The sequence below is a fragment of the Hesperophylax consimilis genome, chromosome 24 (assembly GCF_061612785.1).
Source record: "Hesperophylax consimilis isolate HC1 chromosome 24, BYU_Hcon_1.0, whole genome shotgun sequence".
Taxonomy (NCBI): Eukaryota; Metazoa; Arthropoda; class Insecta; order Trichoptera; family Limnephilidae; genus Hesperophylax; species Hesperophylax consimilis.
Window position 1 is genome coordinate 10,885,041 of NC_142859.1, and position 22,444 is coordinate 10,907,484.

Genomic DNA, 22,444 nt, shown 5'->3' on the forward strand with positions numbered 1-22,444 from the left:
GCATTCAAAAATATGTTGATTTACCAAGAGAACTTCAGACACATGGTGATGACCAAAATACAGGTTCGAATCTATTTTTAATCTCGTTTTAAGCGTTTCATCCATAACTAATCCCTCAGGCAATTTTGGGAGATATTAGATACAGACAGATATTTTATTTTGGTTAATCTTAACCTCTCATTTTGCATGTATTGGTTCTTAGGAGAACCGTCAAAATACAGATTCAGTGGAGAATATTTTTAGAGTTTCAGATAAAATTGCTGTTTTTGAGTCTGCAGAATATCTCCGAAAATTGCTGTAACGGATGTCGTTGGCCACATTATTTATTTTCATCAAAATATGTTACATTTATAAAATGTGCCTACCCCACGCCACTGGCGAAATCATCACTCCCCGCCACTGGTCATTTTGTTCCCGTTTTCGGCCAAGGCGGCCTGAAAACTTTGACTCCGAAAAGCATCGATACCGCATCGCGCGCCTACCTCTGCCGAAAGAAACGATATTCAAATTTTACTATGTACAATTTACTAGGAAATATCAAGTTATTAAATGTTGCAAATGTCTATATTTTACTTGTACATCTTCTCGGCGGTAGTTAAATAAACACTTTTTGCTATGTGCTACCACTGAGGAGATATTAAAAATGCTGTTTTTAACATATTTGTATAACCATTTTTGTACAATTAATTTTACCTTTTTTGCCTGTACAAAAATCCAGGAACCTCGTAGTATAGTGAATCTTTTCTCTTTATGAGCGCTATGTTACGGGGGACCTGAGAAAAATACTAACATAACCATATTTACAAATTTGATCGCTTCAAGATCATTATTACACTTTTATTGACAAACTATTCTTATTTTCTGTCGTATCTTGGCAAACTAAAAATCTAGTTGTCAAGATACACATTCTTATAACTGCTATGTAATTAAACTATGTAATTGTTATTCAGGCGAGCTTGCAAAATCTTTGCAAACCCGCAAATTCAAGCGTCTACCTTCGGCTATGCCACCGGCAAATGAATATGCGACATTTTGCCGGGGCATATAAACGTATTACTGGCGCGGATAGAATCCCCACCACTTTTTGACTCACAGCCCAATGTCGGGTGCGAGTCAAGCTTATTGCATATAAGCAGCCACATAAAAAATAAAAATCAGTTCATCTTTACCACAAAACAAGCGTTTTATTATCAACAAGTGACTCCTGCCCATCAACTGCCTCACCTCGCCAAGTCTTCTGCTCCAAACCTTCTGGCGTTACCTCATCAAGACCAGCCGGCCCTACTCAGGAAAACCGCCAACGCCAAAAGCGAGCAGAGACGAAAGCACACCCAGTGCCCAACAAACACCGAGCACCGGGTGCGGGAGGCAGATTGTTCATAATTTGTTCAACTATCATCATCATCGGCCGTAAAGGAGCATTTTCATTGGTTGAAGACACGGTTTGGAACCGGCGCCCAAATCTACAGTCTTGTGCGGACTCCCGTCCAGTACAATTGCCCAAGGAGTTTTTAACTTATCTTCACATGAGAATTGAATTTATTTTCGGTTTTAGACAGTATCTGTGTTCCACCAGGATCATACAGCACGTTCAAGATAATATTTTTCCAAACATAAGTGCAGGACCCAGTAGGTGAAATTCAGTTACCACACGGAAAGACGATGGTACCCCGCGCAAGCATATTTATAGCTTTATTGATATTCATCATTGTTAGGTACCTTTTGTCTTGAATAATGTAATCATTGGTCTGATATTGTGGTTTTCTAGGAAAGAGGAAACCCATTTCAGCGAACACTGGGTCAACGGCAACTCTTACGCCAATTAAAAGGAAAATGCGTCAGGAGATATTGAAGACCAGGCGTCAATTGCGTTAAATACAAAAAAAAATATCCCTAAAAAATGCCTTGCTATGACAATTCGCTGTAGAGATAAAACCGGCTTAGAAAAATCTCTTTCACACATAAATCCTATTCTTTCCAAATTTATTTTAACACAAAACATGGTCAGTGATACACCCACGCGGACAAGTCTTTGGCGCTTGCTTTATTCAAGAGTGGGCCAAAATCGTATAGACCAGGGCTTCCCTAACTGTGAGTCGCGACGCCTCGGGGCGCCGCGGGATTATCCCAGGGGCGTCGTGAGGCAATCTTTAAGAAGAACAGTTAATAGAATTGTCCTGTGACTCCAGCCTTAAGCTGCAATATAATAAGGATAAGCTACTTGAATTTTGGAGCTCAGTTTATCAAGAATATCGTTCCATCAGCACTGCAGCGTGTGCAGTTGCAGTAATTAAGAATAAGTACAGATCAAAAATAAATTTAGAGGCAGAGACGAGAGTAGCGATTTTGAAACTTCAACCTCGTTTTGAGAAACTATGCTTAGAAAAGCAAGCACATCCTTCTCATTAATACCAAAGAAAAAAAATCTTTTTTATCTTTTTTGTTTGCTTCCATTTTTGTTTTTATGTTGTGTTCTTTATTTTCTAATAAAAAAATTAGATACTATTTGGAGTTTTTCTGACAAATTGTTATTAGGTAACGTACCTATACTACGTGACCCGTCCAGGGGGGGGGGGCTTCAAAATACTACGCTTGGTACAAATGAGCGGCGGGGGGCTTAGATTTTTAGTCACCGGGGGGGGCGTCACAAAAATACTTCCCAAGGGCGTCACAGTTGAAAAAATTTTGGGAAGCCCTGGTATAGACTATTGTCCAAACTTTTTGATTTATCTTCACCTTGTATGAGGAATTAAAACAAAACACCACTTGAAGGAAAAAGGAGACTGTCTCAACAGATTTAAGTATCGCCAAAAAATCAACGAAAAGAATAAAAATTTACTTTGTAGTTCTTTTGATTTATAAAAGGTTTTGAATACTCTATACCAGTGGTTCTTAACCTGGGTTCGGTAAGTCACTCTCGGGGGTTCGGTGGAGCAAAAAATTCAGCAGAGTCAGGTTCAACATCAACTCTTCAGAACAACATCGCTCTCAACGTTTGGTGTCAACAAATTGAAACATACCCTGTTATTGCTAAGAAAGCTCTGGAGATTTTTATACCGTTTGTTACAACATATCTTTGCGAGCAATCCTTTTCGAAGATGCTGGATATAAAAAGGAAGAAGAGGAATAGACTTTGTTGTGAAAATGACATGAGAGTGGCACTTGCCAAGGTAAAGCCGCGAATTTCTGAATTGGTTTCTGAAAGGCAACAGCAGAAGTCACACTGATTTAAAGTAAATAATAATTAGTATGTTTTGATTTAACCATTGAAATTTAATGTTTTGATCTTTGTTTTTTATTTTTTTTTTCATTTTGTACACCTATATATAAATATATAGAATCTAATTTTATTTTTCAAATTAGGAGGGGTTCGGTGAATGCGCATATGTAACTGGTGGGGTTCGGTACCTCCAAAAAGGTCAAGAACCAATGCTCTATACTATGCTTCTGTAAAATTCACGGAAATATACCATTTTTAACTATACTTTTTATGTGAGTGGAACACAAGATGGCTTTTGTTTTACATGGGGAGAGGCCGAGGGCAAACGAAGTAGCAACGATACATACAAAATACATTGTACATGTGGATAATCGCAGCAATACAAATACACTTGTTTTGTACAGCGATTCTTGCCCGGGACAAAACAAAAATAAAACAGTTCTTGCTGCACTACATTCCACATTACAAAACTCTAATAATTTAAATACTATTCAAATGAACTATCTACTTCCTGGACACAGTTACATGCCCGTGGATAGCATGCACGCAGTAATAGAAAAAAGCGTTGAGCGCTGTCTCAATGGGTGACAGTTTTTGAACTCACCCGAATGAACCCAAAGCCCTATTCGGTGGAGTTAGGGTTAGAAAGTTAAGAAAATAAGAATTGTCATATTTAAAAAGAATGTAAACAAAATTTTCGTAAAATATTCCATGGCCGACGATGCTCCAGTGGAAGAAATTGAAGTTTTACTAAAACCGGTTTAAATGTTTTGTTTTTAAAAGTATTAATTTATACCCTGATGATGCTTGAGCAAAGTGAAACCGGTCGGTAAATTAAATTAATAAAAACTAGTGGTTTTAAACAAAACAAGTGTTTTATTTTTATTAAAATGTCAAACCACAAAGTTATTGCTTTCTACAATAATAAAAAGGTTTTTTATACAAAGTTCTGCTAAAAAACCCTATTAATTCTAAAGAATTCATGGTAAAATAATGAATAGTATTATTATTATGGCAACAATATATTTTCTAGGTACGCTGCGATAAACCTGCCAATCTACCCATTATGTAAGCTTAACACGAAAGCCTTCAAATGTGGAACTCTGAAAATGGAAGATTTGATGAATATCCATAAGAATTTTTATATGAAGAAGGAAAAAATATATTTATTTATTTTTTCATGTTCTCCATAAAACGGTTATACACCAATATATCATGGAGAAGATTAAAAATTAAAAAGTTTACAGAGGCAGTTTTACTATTTTGTGACATGTGTTAAAAGAAAGGTTACTGAATTGTCTGTAGGTGACATTGAAAATGTCGATGGCTAATGCAGAATCGTTAAGCAGTTGAGTCGCTCTGTTTATTGGCGCGTTCTGATAGGCAGAAGTCCTCGCTTTCGGAGCATATAAGAGTGCATGGGATCTCCCTCGAGTATAATTGTTAGGGACATAAAAGTTAACCTCTTTCAACATAGACGGATCAACACTCACAGAGACTCACACTTCAGACGTCGATCGCCGCCACCGGCAGGTCAACAACAGTTTTCTCGTGGTTTGTGCCGCGTCCAACGCAGTATCAAAGTGTTTGTGCCCCGTCTCCATGTTCCACAGGGCATGTGATTTAGTGTAAAACAATAAAGTGCCATCCGAACAATAAATAAGTGTAACGAAACAAAACCGACTGCGCGGCCCACCGCGCGGCGGCCGTGCCACAAAACCGTTTTAAATTGAAAACTTTCAAGTGAATTATTATTATTGTTACATGTTTTTATTATTTCTATTTGTGAATCAATCAGACAAAGTTTAAATTTCTCGTTTTCTTGTGACATGTATTATTATTTTATTTAAAGTGTAACAAACAAAAAGTGTTTAAAATGGAACAGACAATGGCCGACCTGAGGAATCTCAATCCATCCAGAGAGGCTCTCATCGAGTATCTCAATTCAATTCCACACATCAATTCAACACAAACCTCGCAACAAGACCCCCGCTCCACCGCCAAATCAACTATCTATGTAAACTCAGCAGACAACTTTGACATCGGGGACGTAGCTTCCCTCTTCCCGTCCCAGGCTGCGCCCGTCATCACCCAAGATGACTACGAGCAGGACCCGAACTTCCCGCCGCCACCCTGGATCACGCCCTACGGGAAAATAAGTAACAAAAAAAGGAGAAAGACAAACTCTCCTCGCTCCACCTCACCGATCGCATCCACCTCAAACAACCGCTTCGAAGTCCTCGCGCCCCCAGCCTCAACGACTAGCGATACGATCTCGACAGCAGGATCGAAAACCACAGACGCAGACCCCACCGCCTCGGCCGCCCCGAAAACTTTTAAGCCAAAAATCCCTCCTATAATCATCCGAACCACGTCCAACTGGAACGCGATGCGCCAAAAGCTACAGGCAGCCGGTGTAAAAGTTACAGACTCAAAGGCAATCCCGACAGGCTACGTTCTGAACACGGAAGACTCCACCAGCTTTCGCACAGCCACCCGCCTCCTCGAAGAATCCCAAGTGCCCTTCCATACATTTCAATTATTTGAAGACAAGACCACGAAAGCAGTGCTGCGCGGGATACCTCCGTCTACCTCCACGGAGGAAATAAAAGAAGAATTAGAAGAGTTAAACCTCCCCGTCATCAGCGTCACCCGCATGCGCTCAGGACCCAACAGAGTTGCGGCCCCCTTGGTCCTCGTTCAGTTAAACCACGGCGAAGCTGGACGAAAAATATTCGAGCTGGAAACACTCTTCCAGCTGCGCATCAAGGTGGAATACCTAAACCCGAAAACAAAAAACCCCTCCCAGTGCCACCGCTGCCAGCTTTTCGGGCACTCCGCGAGGGGCTGTCACCTGCCCCCCCGCTGCGTTAAGTGCCCCGAAAACCACCTTTCAGCCACCTGCTCCCACAAGCGGGAGGACGGTGACGCCACATGCACAAACTGCGGCGGACCCCACCCCGCCAACTACCAGGGCTGCCCAAAGCGCCCCGCACCCTCCACCCGCCACGCTCGCCGACCTGAGGTAAACCCACAAGTCACCTTTACAGTTCAGTTCAGTTCTCGCCTCCGCGGTTAGAACATGCTACAATTTTGCTCCGCAATCTATTATTCCAAAATCGGTTCCGGTCAAGATTTCTACAATCGTTAAAGCGCCACCAGGTGTATTTTTATACGGGCTATCCGCCTGTAATACTTTTTTTCTGTGATTGTGTTTCTTTAGTTTTATAATTGTATTTAAGTGTAAAAACTAAAAATCTGCCCTAGTGGTGGTTTTCTACCACATTCCCGGTATCCACTAGTGATACTGGGTGAAAAGTTTCCATCTGAATCGTCTTGTAAAAATTCCCGGTGCTTTTGACACTTTTTTCTGTGTTTTTTATAGTGATTTTCTTTTTATGTGCGGTGTTCCTCATCGATATACGATTTAAGTGCACAGTTATAGGTGAATCTCGACGACACATACTTTATTCGACGCAGAATTTTTTTCTGCGTCTAGTGATCGTCGTGTTTTTCCTGTAGGTATTACACTTTTTCCGCTAGCAGTGTTTTTGTGTGCGCCACGTGTCCATTTATTCTGGAACATTCCACGACAATTTATGTAAAGTGATGAAAGAACTTATGGGAGGATGCATCCTTTGCTTTGTAACATCGTCAAATTTAGACAATATTTTTCCTTTTTTGTACTGATAAGCATAAATTTTTTCAAGTGACAGTGACATTTCTTTTACTAAAAATTTTCGATAATCATTTTGAAGTGGAGGTCTAATAAAGTGCGAACATTTGAACATTAAATTTAAATTTCTGTTTCCTTTTGGGGAGGGATACTAAATTTTTAATATTCTCAGTCAAATCCCAGTCCCAAAAAATATTTTGTACCCTTAAAAGTAACATTTCTACACATCTAAGGGCAGTTTGGACAGAAAAAATTCCCCATTTTTTCCCCATTTTTGGGGAAAATTTGAAAATCTGGGGTAAATTTTTGCATTTTCCCCACTTTTTTGAAAAAAATGCCTCTCGACTCAGAATTGTCGGGCGAGTCGCGTGGTCACTGGCAACCCAGTGGAACCACCAGGGGAAGCGGAACAAATGGTTAAACTAATGCAAGACCTCTTGAGCCCCACTGCTTCCACCTCTGTACTGTCGAAGACTAAAAAAAGGCTGAAACCGAAGACACCAAGGGAACCACAGTCGGTTGACTCCGACAGCGACTCATCCGCGTGTGAGATGCCCTCGATTGCTCCATCTACCACCCCGAATGCGGAAAACAAAAAACGGGTCCGCTATAGCGACTCGCCGACCAACCAGGAGTGGAAGGCAATTCCGGCCTTGATTAAATGTCATAAGATCCGGTCTGTTTGTATGGATGGCTCTAACAAACTAAACAAGGCCGATAAAAGCCTGATAAACACCACACTTGACGACCTAATGTCAGACATCACTAGGATGATGTTGGAACTAAACACCCTGTCTACGAGAAGCACGACGATTGACGAGATGCTGTCCGCACAATCAGCTCTTTCCACTAAACTCGATCAAGCCATCAAAACGCGTCCTGCTTCTTCGAGTACTGCTCCCACCAGAGAGTCAATGTCCTACGCTAATGCAGCGGCAAACCTGCCTGCCTCCAAGAAGATCTTGATTAACGGCTTTGAACGCCCTATCCCCAAGAAGCCTCTGACCGTCCTGGTCTACCCAGATGCTCCTGAAGGCAAAACTTCGGAGCAAACACTGAAGGCCCTGGAGAAAATCCTGAATCCCAGGAAGGATGACTTCCAGATGGTCCGATACAGAAAGATTAAAGGGGCTGGTATGGCTTTCCAAGCCAAGGACGTGAAGGGTTTGGACAACATTAAGAAGGCAGAAGCGAGGCTCGCAGCAGGTGGTTTAAAGATGATCAACCCCTTGGGCCGCCTTCCCAAGATAGTTATATACAATGTGCCAAAGAACGAACAATCGGCTGACCCGGAATTATTTACGGAGATCTATTCAAACAACCTTGCAGGCCAGACAACACTGTCTTTGGATGATCATCTTCGTACTATGCGGCGAGTCTCCCTTTTTGGCAAGCGCGACATCCCCACCATGAACATGGTGGTGACATGTCATCCTGCAGCTCGCAAAGTCCTTCTAGACAGCGGAATGTGCTTCCTTGGGTGGAACGCCTGCCGCACCCGGGATTATACTGGAGCTACTAGATGCTTTAAGTGTCAACAGTATGGACACATTAGTAAATCCTGCTCTCAAGAAAAGGAAACATGTCGCCACTGCGCCGCTGTGGGTCATTCTCATGAGGATTGCCCCAAGAAGGCACTTCCCGCTGTCTGTGCTACTTCTACCCGTTTCAGGAAGTCAGCTGACCACCCCACTGGGGATATGGATTGCCCTGCCCATCTGGCCGCTATTAACGCCCAAGTCAGAATGACTGACTATGGCTCCTGTTAATCTTCTCTCCTTAGGTCAGATCAATCTGCAGCGATCCCGGTTGGCCACACTGGATGTGCAGCGGGTCATGTCTGACCTGAATATTGACATAATGCTTATACAGGAGCAGTACACCTGGGAAGGTAAAACACCAATTGAATTTCCGGGAGCGGTACTCGAAGTCGGCTCATCGCCGGGGGCGGGTGTTCTGGTCAATACATCATTGATCAGCCCCCTCCTTCTGGCAGGGCTGTCTAATGAGTACCAAACCTGTGTATGTATTAAATTTGCTGATACTGAGATCTATCTGATCTCAGTCTATTTTAAATGGGGGAATCCGGTAGAACCACATATCCTGAGTCTGACGCGCGCCCTAAACGCGCTTAAAGGTCGTAACGTAGTTATCGGAGGGGACTTTAACGCTCGCTCTCCTCTTTGGTTTGACAATAATAAATACCATTCAGTACGATCACGGACTGATGCCGTTGAAGACCTTATTGCTGCGCAAGGCCTTTGTATCGTTAACGAACAGAGTTCGTTCTTTACCTTTTCAAACACAATGGGAGAGAGCAACATTGATCTAACTCTTTGCTCTGGATCAGTTGCGGCCAGGATATCTAATTGGAGGGTCCATGAATGCGCAATAGTTTCGGATCATAGATTAATCACATTTACAATAGGTGTTAAGAAAACTGAAACTCCGAGATCCTCCTGGAATTTCAACACCTCAAGGGCGAATTGGGATAACTTTGGGGAGGCGCTACGAGATACATTAAGGGATTTTCATCACGTAGCAGCTAATGATCCGGACAATTTGGGGAACTTTTTCAATTCGGCCGTTGTATCTGCGGCTAATTCTTCTCTGGGCAGATCAAACCCAAAGACGAAAATTAGAACGCCGTGGTGGTCACCTGAGCTGACTTCGCTAAAGGGGGCCTATAAAGGAGCCTATAGGGCCTTGGGACTGTCCAGGAGGGGATGCTGTACGGAGGAGGAGACAGCTACCCTCCAGGCCGCTCTCAGGAGATCCAGGGCAACTTTCAAACATGCGGTTCTCCTCGCGAAACGAGCTGCCTGGCATAATTGGGTTAAAGATGTGGGCAACGCCAACCCGTGGGAAATCCACAGCGCAATTGAAAAATCCGTCAAGGGTTCGGATCGGTATTTGTCTAGTCTAATTGGGAAGATTGATGGGAGGGACGCTGAGACTGTGGACGTGGCCTCTACTCTCAACACACTTTTGGGCAAGTTAGTCCCTGTAGAGTCAGTAATTGGGGAAAGTGACCACCAAAAACAGATTAGAAATCTGGCACGGCTTCCACCCAGAGACCTCGCCCAAGAGGATAGAATCACTCCTGTCACTAGAGCTGAAATTGGTGCTATAATTAAGGGTTTGGGTCCAAAGAAGGCACCAGGGCATGACAGACTTAATGGCGAGATAGTGAAGCATGTTTGGGTCCACGCTAAAGAGGAGCTCTTTCAAGTGATGGAATCGTGCCTGAGAAGAGGTATTTTCCCTTCTGAATGGAAGAGGGGCGTGCTCAGGATTATACCTAAAGGGAACGGCAAACCACTCACCGACGTAAAGGCTTATCGCCCGATAACCTTGCTCCCAATCCTCGGCAAGATCCTGGAAATACTAATTCGGCAGCGACTTCGCAGTACACTTTCACCGTCCAGTGAACTTCAATTTGGTTTCGTCCCGGGTAAATCCACCGTGCACGCCATTTCGTTTGCGCTTAACTGGGTGAAGGTCTGCTCAAAGAGGTACGTTATAGCAATCTTCTTAGATATAACTGGTGCCTTCGACTTCGCGTGGTGGGACATGATACGCACAAAGGTTAAAAGTAGGAATTGTCCAAAACGCCTGTTTAAATCGGTTGACAACTACCTATCGGGACGAACTGTCTCGATATCCCATGGTGATTTTACTATAGAACGCGAAGTAAATATGGGCTGTCCCCAGGGCTCCGTTCTGGGACCTGAATTTTGGAATATTGACTTTGACGACTCCTCTAGGTTACCCTTGCCTGAAGGATGTATCATGATCGACTACGCGGATGATAAGATGTATCTTGTCTCGGGGAACAGCAGAAAGGAAATTGAAGAAAAGGCTGGTGATGGTTTGAACACCCTCCTTAAATGGGGGGAGAGGAATAAGATGACCTTCGCTCCCCACAAGACAAAGGGTCTCCTGATGAAGGGCTCTCTCAGTAGAAAAATAAACCCTACCATCCGGATGGGAGACACCAACATCAAATTTGCAGACACGGTCAAGTACCTAGGTGTAACACTCGATCGATCGTCCTCATTTCTGGCTCATGTTAAAGATGTTTCAAGCAAGGCTCAGGCGCTGTTCCTAAAGCTGAGGAGACTCTCCACCGCTGAATGGGGACTACGCAATCCGGCACTACGTGCTCTGTACAGGGGCGTATACGTTGCGCAAGTTTCGTATGCTGCCTCTGTTTGGGAGCACCGTCTGGATAACTGCCTTATACTCCTCGCTCTTACTAGGGGCCAGCGAACTTCTTTGCTGGCACTATCTGGCGCATACCGTACTGTTGCTTCGGACGCTTTGCCAGTTTTGGCCGGCATTTTGCCAATCGATCTGGAGATTAGGGAAGTCTTAACCAAGCAGAGACTTTCCAGAGGATCCCCGGCAACCCATCTTGGTGTCGTTCTGACACCAGGTGGACCGGGAACTCTCCCTGGACTGCTTCGGACGATGAAGGACCTTTCGCTCAAAGAGTGGCAGGTCCGTTGGGATAGGTCGAGCATGGGAAGATGGACCTTTTCCTTCTTCCCATCAGTTAAACTCAGAATGGAAGGGGCCTTCCTCAAACTGGACCATCACATGACGCAGCTCCTTTCAGGACATGGGGAATTCAGGGGGAGGCTTCACAGCCTTGCCCTGTCTACCCATCCCAATTGCGCTTGTGGCAATACTTACCAGTCGGCCGAGCACATTCTGTGGCACTGTGAGATCTTGAAGGATGCCAGAGACGAAATGATAGACGGTCTGAATGTCCCCATTAGACCGGTGTGGAACACCGATCTTGTTTCTAACAGAGTTAATTTCGAATGTCTGAGGAAGTTTACTAGGATCTGGGTTGAGAGATGGTCTGTGCTTAGAGTCGCTGACTAGTGTGATAACTGAGAACCCCTGGTGTATTGCTCCTGCTCCATGACTAATTCTTGTACAATTCTCCGATTATTGTTTATGCATTCTGTTCTTCTTATTTTTATTATTTTTCTTTCCTTACTGTACCAGCAGCTTCAGATGATTTTCTTTCGTTTACATTTCTTTTAAACAACTTGTATCCTATTTTCTTCTAATTTTCAGTTTTCTTTTCTTATGTTTTGTGTCTAAGGTAGACACACTGTCCTTTTTACAGACATTGCAGACACTCTTTATATATCTTTGCTTAGCTAATTATCTCTTTTACTTTGTCTTTTATCTTATACTTCACATACTGTCCTCTTTACAGACCATGCAAATGTTATTTTTATGCTTTCTACTTTTGTTTTACTTATTCTACCGATGTTCTTAAGTGGCACTTTTGGATTGTTTATTGTTTTTCTTTTCTTTTCTCGTCTTTTTTATATGTATTTTTTTTTTTTTGGTTTTCTTTCTTTTTTTCAGTAACGGCAACGAGTTTACAGGCTATAACTGAACTCCGTTGTTTGTTTTGTATTGTTTACTTTTCCCCAATAGGGGTTGGACAACGGGCCTCGTCCCCGCATGCACTGCTGGAGCTTCTTTTAATTTCTTGTTTTTACCGGGGGACTCCGCCAGTCACCTGCGCCACCCCTGAGGAGCGTTGGTGGTCAGAGGGGTGACTGTGCGGATTGGGGTAACCTCCACCCTGCCTCCGACCTCCTGACGCTTCTTTCCCCTAGGTTCTTTAGGGTTTATCCCTCTTTTTCCCATGCTTATCTTCAGGGCACCACCGGGTGGTCGGCTAAGGGGTGTGGAAGTCCTGACCTGCACCAGTCACCCCAACCACCACCAATCTCTCAACAGGACTGCCAGACGTGGCTCGGCGAAACTCCCCCGTCACTCTATTATTTCACTTTGTTCTTTTTGTGCTTACAGGTACTGGAGTGTGGGTTCCCTCCACCAACTATTTGCCTGAAACTTGTTACTTGATTGTTTGATGCTTATTGTTCTGTGTTGTCTTTGGATTAATACCTGTAAGCGCTCGCATACCGCTTCCTAACACCGTATGCGGGGACATTGAAGGTCTAGCTTCATTTATATACTTTGTAGAGCCGTTTATTCAAAAATTAGATTCATGCGAGAGCTCCGAAGGGGTGACCATAAGTCACCTATACCGGGGTGGGACAGGGCGGGTGTAACCTTCAAGTCACCTTTACATCCAAGCCCACAAACCCCTCCATCTCCTACGCCCAGTCCATGAACCCGCCCCCCACCCGCAACCCCTCAGGTTCTTCTAACACCCCCCCCCCAATAAACTCAGCACCCTTTTCATTTACAGATTTCCTCAAAAAATTAAACTTACAAAAAATCGGCGAACTCCTCGCCGACCTCTTACCAAAATTTCTCTCAGCTCAAAATCCATCAGATTATATCAGTATACTGCTCTCTGCAGCCCCCCAGATTATTGCCCTTTTTTCAAATTAAATTATGGCTAACACCACCACCCAGCCCTACGCGCTCCGTTTGGCATTCTGGAATGCCAATGGTTTCGACAAAAACCTGCTCGAAGCTCGCCTATTCACCAACACACACAAATTAGACATACTACTCATAAACGAAACACACTTCACAGCCGCACAAGCACCAAAAATCGCCAACTTCACACTGTACAAAAATGACCGGTTACACTCACGAGGTGGTGGCACAGCCATCTACGTGAACAATAAAATCACACACCAACACAATACTACACCTACCCTCTCTACACTAGAGAGCACCTCCATTACCATCTTCACAAAATCTTCCGGTCCATTAAGAATCAACTCAATATACAACCCCCCCCAAAAAGAAATTGATCCTAAAGACCTCGAGTTGCTTCTTGATGGCCCAACCCCTACTATTCTAGCCGGAGACTTCAACTCGAAGCACTCAGACTGGAATAGTAGGCGCACCAACAAAAACGGAAGAATCCTTCAAAAATTCGCCGCTTCCCATCCCGATCTAGTAGTCGCCGGCCCCGTGACTCCCACACATTTCCCGTCACGTGGCTACACCCCAGACGTACTAGATATCGCCCTCATACACAAATCATCCTGGGCGTACAGCATACAAACCATTAACGAACTCTCCTCCGACCACAACCCCGTGCTGTTAACCCTACATAAATTCACCAACCCCCCCCCTCAAAAGCCAAACAAAAAACTGATTGGACGGCCTTTATGCAGAAAGTGGACGAAAATATCACCATAAAATCAAACATTAATAGCACCGACGAACTTGACTCTGCGGTTGACAATCTCGCCCTCAAAATACGCACCGCCATAAATGACGCATCCAAACCTTTACCCGTACGCCTCCCCTACAGCCCGACCGACGACTTACCAAAAGACATAACCGACCTCATCTCCAACAAAAACTTTCTCAAACGACGCTTCAATAGAACACCAGACCCCAGAATAAAGACTGCCATTAATAGACTACAAAAACAAATTAGACAAAGACTCTCAGAAAACTCTAACCTATCCTGGAACAAAAAAAAATCAAGAAATAAACCCAAAGGACGGCTCCTTCTGGCGCTTATCAAGACAATTAAAATCTACACCGACCCCAAACCACCCAATACACGGTGAAAACGGACTAGTTTTTGACGCACTCGACAAAGCCGAATCTTTCGCAGACAGTTTAGAAAAACAGTTTAGCCCCAGTTACAAACACGCAGATCCCGACCACATCGCCGACGTCAACCGCAACGTAAACCACATTTTTGACACCCTCCCCCCTGACAACATCCACTTCACTACCCCGGCCGAGGTACGCAGCGCCATAAAAGGCCGCAAAAACAAAAAAGCCCCCGGCCCGGATGAAATCACAAACTTCGCTCTTAAAGCCCTCCCCCAAAAAGGCATCCTAGCCATAGTCAACCTTATTAATACAGCTTTCAGACTGCGCTATTTCCCCAAAAGTTGGAAACACGCGCACGTCATAGTACTCCCCAAACCGGGCAAAGATCCACTTTTCTGCGAAAACCACCGTCCAATCAGCCTCCTCTCCAACATTGGGAAAATTTATGAAAAAATCCTCCTCACTAGGCTCATCAAGCACATTAACGAAAAATCCACACTACCCGACGAGCAGCACGGGTTCAGAGCCCAGCACTCAACCCTCCACCAGCTACTACGGGTCACCGAGCAAGTCATCGGTGGCTTCAACTCCAATAGATCTACAGGCGCCATTTTCCTGGATATAGCCAAAGCCTTCGATAAAGTATGGATAAACGGCCTACTTCTCAAACTCCACCAAACAGATATAGATCCCCAACTGCTTGGTGTATTAAAATCATTTCTTCGGCACCGCACTTTTCAAGTGCGATACCGCGATGCAATCTCATCCCCACGTTTCATGACAGCAGGAGTACCCCAAGGCTCCTTGCTGTCCCCCACCCTCTTCAACATTTAAACTCATGATATCCCCCTCCCAGACAACCCAAACTCAAAAGTAATGCTCTACGCCGACGATTCAACCCTCATGGTTACCCACGGTTCGCCCAGGATGGTTACACATCGCCTTCAGCAAGACGTAAACAGACTCCAAGAGTGGTATGACCGCTGGCGCATAGACGTCAACCCCTCAAAGAGCGTAGCCGTCTACTTCTCCAGAAGTGGACGAACTACAGCTCAGCGAGGGACCATCACGATGTACGGCCAAGTCATACCATGGCAAAAGACCGCCAAATATCTTGGAGTCACACTAGACAGGAGATTAACTTGGTCACCCCACATCAAAAACACTTTAACAAAAGCCCGGCAAACCGCCGGCGCTTTATCACCACTACTACACAAAAACTTCACTATCCAATAAACTCCTCATATACAAATCCCAAATCCGCCCCATCATTACCTACGCTAGCCCTATATGGGCCAGCGGAAACACAAAGCGACTCGAGCAATTCCAGAATGCCTCACTCAGACGGTACACCAAAAGCCCTTGGTTCGTACGTAACAGCATAATTAATAAAGGCTCGAATATCCCCCCACTCCGCAAACACATGGTGGATTTAGCCATACCATTTTATAAAAAATTAACCTCCCATCCGAACCCTAGCATCTCGTGCCTAGGTAAACCTAGCCCCTACGAAAACCCTTCCTACCCCCACCCAGTATCCATCATCTACCCACCCTAATGCTGGCTCTAAAAAAAGAACATTCAAGTACAACCGATACAAAAAATATAGTATTCGATTAGTTAAATCCTAAACTAATACCGACAAAAAACTCAGTCGAAAATACAAAAAATATAGTATAAAATACAAAAAAGCATAGTATTTTAAAGCCCCCAAGTTGTCAAGGCAGCCCAAGCATTAGGGCAGAAAAAAACCATCCCCCAGGTGACTTACCCTCAGGTCGCGAGACAAAGTCCTTGATTGGACTGCACCTCGCAAAAGTGTGACAATATGATATAGTACATAGACGGATTGTTTATTGTACCAGAGATTAACTTAAAAAAGTGTTTGCATAAAAATATTTTTCTGCGGGCTTCTAATGTATTGAAATCCAGCATTCCTGTTAAGAACAAGGATGGATACAGGAATGGATAGTATGTATATTCCCTCATATACGTCTATTTTAGGCATAAAAAATGACCGCATTTCAAATGTATTGAGGAGGTCCTTCAATGATTATGGCGGAATGGGAAGGAAAACCGGGGAGGTGACCATCGATCTATCGCCTTTTGCCCAAAAAGGGTTGCAGTTCAAGATTACATAAAGTCATTTAAAGGTTCTGAACCACATTATTGTCGGCATAAATCAGACCAACGTATTTATTTGGATGCGGAGTTGAATATAAAAAAAAATGTGGAAAATGTTCAGCACAAACCAAACGGACCCATGCTTAAACGTTAAGCAATCGTTTTTCCGAAAAATATTTAATACTAAATATAACATAGGGTTTGGAAAACCTCGAGTGGACGTGTGTTCTCGGTGTACTGAGTTCAAGAAGAAGATCAAAACGTCCGAAGGATCAGAAAAACAAAATTTGATGACGCTTTATCAAGGGCACAGCCGTAAAGCAAAAGATTTTTATAAAATATTACAAGAAGAACGAGCAGACATGCTGACAATTTCGTTTGATTGCCAAAAAAATATGATGCTGCCGAAGTTACCTGACCAGTCTGCCTATTTCAGTAGGCAGTACAATTTTTACAACTTTACTGTCGTCATTGGAAGTTCTAAGGCCCACTTGACCAAAGAAAATGTCAGTATTTTTTATTGGAATGAAGCGGAGACCGATAAAGGTTCTAACGAAATTGCCAGTGCAGTTTTCCATGTTTTAAGAAACTTGAAAAATGAAGACTTACAAGGAAAAATAAATATTCGTTTGTGTGCCGACGGTTGTGGAGGGAAAAATAAAAACACAACATTAATTGGCATGTGCATGAAATGGTTTCATTCGCATGCTCCCATGAGTGTGGTCACACATGGGCTATTTTAAAGCTATTTTGATTCGCTGTCTCTCTGAGATAGAAGACAGTGAAATTTGGAACGACGTGGTCATGTCTGGTACGTGAGGCAGCGGTATCGAAGAGCCGTTGCACACCACATAAGGTAAGCAATAAGAAGGAGGAACAACACGCTTTCAAGAAGAGGGCTGCAGAGAGTTGCCCGAGATGGTAATGGACCGCAGTAGGTAAATACACAACAACTAACTTTGAAAAGAGCTACTGAGAGAGCAGCTGGAGACGGAAATATACGCACCAAATAACTATAAGAAGAGCTATTGAGCTCGCGAAAACCTTAAGAGATACCTACATCAAAATAATGAACTACGGGATGTCACATAAATAGTATGTGACTAGTGCAGTTCTTGCCTATTTGGTTATTTTGTCTATGGTGTTTTTTTTTAAGTTTGGCAATTTTTTTGGGGAAGACAAATAGTTTTTGTTTATGGTCACTTCCTCCCGGACAGCCATGGGCTATGTGTACGCGAATTAGTCACTTACCATGGAGGTGTTTTAATCTGAGTAAATCATGTGAATACAAGTTGTTTTTATCTTTAAAAAAGGGCGCGGGGTGTTTTTCCTAACACGAATAGTTCGTGTTGGTTTTTATTTTTAGTGGAGGTTATGTGAATCCCACTTTTTTCGGTGATGGCAGGCGGCCATTTTTGTGGAATTTGTTTTTTTGACTTGAAATTGTAAAGAGATTGGTCCTGGTTGTGGCTAGAATATTATGCCTGTTTAACCCCGCGTCGCGAAGTCACGGATTGCTGTTGGTTCTTCTGAAGTCCGTAAGTCTTGGAGACTGGTTGGACCACGTGCTTCTGGGATGGAGATTCTTGAGACGCTCTTTGAAGGTGAAGCGCCCTTCCTCCCCAAAGTGCAGGATGACCTAGGTTCCCTGGATTCCACGCCGTCCCCGGTTGATCCGTGGTCCCGTCACGGGTCCGTTCCCCTCTACCAGAATCAAGTTTTCGTTCGCAATCCGTTGTTTTCCTACGATATTCGGCCACGTTTAGTTAGCATAGTGTGTTCAGGAGTCCATCTGGTATGTTTATGTTTTGTATTCTTAATGTTACTTTGGTATAACTTTGAACTCCCATGTTTTGTTCTTTTGATGGTTACATTATAGTTTTATAAAGTTCATCTTTTTTTTATTTACTGATTTCCTACCTACTTGACAGAAAACTAATCCCATAATCCTGAGCTGTGGTCTCTGCTCTGCCGTATAAATTCCACTACTTTGATCCTGATTATTTCACCATTACATTGGAATTTATCTCACCATCACATTGGCGCACAACGTGTAAAATAAATTATTTTCGGTGCCGTAATTTTCTATCATGTGAGGGTGGATTTTCAGTAATATTAGAGTTGATAATATTAGAGTTAACTCGGTGTGTGTGCAGTTACATTTGGATATATATCTATTTTGTTGATAAGGACTGTTTCTGATGTCCATTATTGATTGCTTTGCTCGAGAATATTTAACTTGTAACATTATAACCTTCCTTTATGTTTCATAACCTAATACTATCTTATTGTGTTCATGTATTCTCAAACATAGCCTACAATCATTATCGTTATTTGCATTTTCAAAATGTCATTGTTTTTACATAGAAATTTTCATTATTTTGAGCATAGACAATTTATTACTGTTCAAGATAGAAGTTTACGAAAGTTAAATAGTAAATAATTTTTTTTTTAATACAATATCGATTGTCTATGACTATATTTATTGATCTATGAACAAAATTGGTTTTCAAAATTTTAAGGTTAAACGTCAAGTCATGTATACTTGTCATACAAATTAAAAACGACAGAATTTAAAAGTGATTATAGAAATAACATTATTAAGCAACTGTATTTAAATGAAATACCAATAATATCTTTATATTTAAAAAAAAGATTGAATACAAATTAATGGAAACATTTCATTATTATTTGCTACAAAATGTAGTTCTCGTATTAAAATAAACGGTAATATTATACATACTACTTACATATTATGTAGTGCTTGTTTACCTAGGAACGTAAACACAATTTAAATTTCTTTTTAATTGTTTCGAAATACTTTGTAAGAAGTCAAAGGTAAATAAATCATAATTATTGGAAGTAATGTCAATATAGTGTCAACTATAATATTATGTACTACGTACATTTGTCAAAAATGTTCAAGAAATTCAATTTCTGTTTTTAAACAAATATTGTATTGAAGAATAATTATCTAGAAAGATCGATCATTCAAAACTGTTACGAGACTTTTCATGGTTAATTTTCAATGACAGCGCACATCTGTCAATATTCAATATATTGTTGTTGTCATCTGACATTAGATACTATTAAATACTACATTGTTTATAAACAAATAAATCGATAAAATTAGAATGTCTGACATTAAAAAACACTTTAATATCTTAGGACCAATTTTAACTCTATTAATTAATATGATTTTATCGGAGGCAATTATACCTGAAGATCTCAAATGTAGCATAATCCGACCCATCTTCAAAGGTGGTAAACACAGTGAAATTGAAAACTATAGACCGATCAGTATTTTACCCGCAATTGAAAAGATCCTAGAAAAATATATATATCTGTAAAACTAATAAAGTACCTTGAAAATTTTTCTATTATTTATACCCATCAATATGGTTTCCAAAAAAAGCACAGATCTACTACTTCAAGAATTTTCAAATAAAATTAATAGTGATCTTAACAAAAGAAAACATGTACTCGTATTATTTATTGATAATTCAAAGGCTTTTGATACGATTGATCATAGTAAATTACTTAAAACTCTAGAAACAATTAGAATTACAGGAAACCTACATAAATTATTTGTTAACTGCTTTCAAAATTGAAAGATTTGTGTAATTTTTTTTTATCATTTTAGCATAAAAAATTATGTTTTCGCAGGCGTACCACAAGGGTCCATACTAGGCCCTACCTTGTATATAATATATGTTACTGCAATGAAATTTATTTTTTCTCATGTAAAACATTATGTTTATGCTGACGACACTGCATTAGTTATTTCACATGAGGATTTATTAATAGCGAGTATTTTACTGCAAGTGACTTTGTCACTCTTCAAAAATGGTCACATGATGTAGGTCATAATCAATGGTAAGGTATAATCAATGCTAAGGTATAATCAATGCTAAAAAAACGAAGCTTATGCACATCAGATCTCCTCATAATAACATAACCATAACTCCTAAAATTATTTCTCATGATTTTAATTGCATCCATAACTTTGTAATACAACCATGCTAATGTAAAAATATTGAACTTGTTTCAAAATACGTATATCTAGGCTTAACAATTGATTGTAATTTTAAATGGGATATACATATACAACAAGTCTGCACACGGCTTAGAGCTGTAGTGAGCAAACTTTATAGATTGAAGTTTTTTGTTCCACCAAATACCCTTAGAATAGTATACCTGTCATTGGCGGAATCCCTAATAAGATATGGAATAACTTCATGGGGACATTCAACAAAAACAAATCTTCTTTCAGTCCAAAATGTACAATATTCTTTGGTAAAATTATTATTAACCAAAACTAAATACGAACAAAGAAATGATGTACCAAAGTCATAACTTACAATTCTGTAAATTTATTATCTGTTCGTGCTTTATTGTGGCTTAAAATTGAGAGTCAGCATACATCTCAATCTGAACATAATAAAATAGTGACACATGTTCATAATACAAGACTAATTGCAAACGATGGACTTGTAGTTCCCAGATACCTGAATAAATACGGTCAAAGAACTCTAGAATACCTCGTTCCAATAATTTACAACATGTTACCAAACTCATTAAAAAGCTGTGAATTGACTCACAGAAGGAAATATATGTTAAAAAAATGGTTATGTGGAAGAATTTTTGTGTGCTAATGTAATTATTTGTATATTTTATGTACTTGTTAAAATTGTATATGTATTTAAAAAGTAATTGTTAAAAGAACCCGTTGACAAACTGATATCAATCAGTTGAACGGGACTTAATAGTAAAAAAATGTATTTTTGAAAGTAAATAAATAAATAAATAAAAAATTTATTACTCAGATCAAAGATGTCTGGATATATCGCTGAAATAGAAGAAGTCAAAGACATTGACATTTGGAACGCCGTGGTGGAGCTAGTGAAGAGAATATTCAGACAGAACCGCTCGTTCTGTCTGTGGGCCGCCATAATATTCATGGTACGGTTCGTGAGGCAAAGGTATCAAAGAGCCGTTGCACACCACGTAATGATAGCAGTAAGAAGGAGAAATAACACTCTTGCAAGAATAGTGAGTAGGGCTGCACAGAGAGCGGCCCGAGATGGTAATGGACCGCAATAGGTAAATGAGGAGCTCAGTATCAAAGTGGGACATACGCCACTTTTTCCAAAATGCATATTTTGATTGATTATGGTAGTATGTCTGATTCTCTTACTGAATAACTGAGAAAGTCTATCAAAAACGGACTATAAATAAAAGAAATCGCATGTCAAAGTTTACACTTTGTTTCAAAAGCGGACACTTGCTACTCATGTTCGCAACAAACTCGGACATACAATACAAAAGCATCACAAAAAGTGTCATGGCGGCTGTTGTTTTGACAGTCAGTCACCAACCGCCGAATGTGAAAGAAGGTTGACAGTTTTAGGACGAAATTTGAGATTTATTTAAGTTTACCAGCACTATATTGATCAAAATTGGATAAAATGGAGATTACTAATGCTCGCAAGCGCCTAATCAACCCCGAAAATTGGAAACGAGCTAAAGAAAAGACGTTAAAGTAAGTCAGTTCACCCGTAATACTATTCCAAATTTGTACTCATTTCAATGAGGTTTTCTTATATAAATACGACGATATGAACTTCGAATCCTGCGTTTTTAAGACTAATAAACATGTTTTGATGAATACAATTAAAATTAGAAATGTTTCCTATCGAAATAATGGCATTATTGTTTGATTTTAAAACCAGCCGAATTTGTTCAAATGTCATGTGCGAATTGCGGGGTGGTTCAATCGATACATAAAATTTAAAAATGGTATTACATTAATATATTTTTTAACTAATTTATTTTTGTAAAGGACAAGATTTAAATGCATTTATTTGCTATTTATTATTGAATCAAATAATTAA

At 41.1% G+C, this 22,444-nt stretch overlaps 1 long non-coding RNA gene across 1 annotated transcript in view; it reads right to left on the bottom strand.

The window, feature by feature from the left end:
- Positions 1-310: 310 nt before the first annotated feature.
- Positions 311-22,444, bottom strand: part of LOC149411897 (uncharacterized) — a 138,887-nt gene continuing 116,753 nt past the window's right edge. The window contains exon 5 of the long non-coding RNA XR_016304729.1: positions 311-484. This is a non-coding gene — a long non-coding RNA (uncharacterized LOC149411897). The remainder of the gene's footprint in view (positions 485-22,444) is intronic.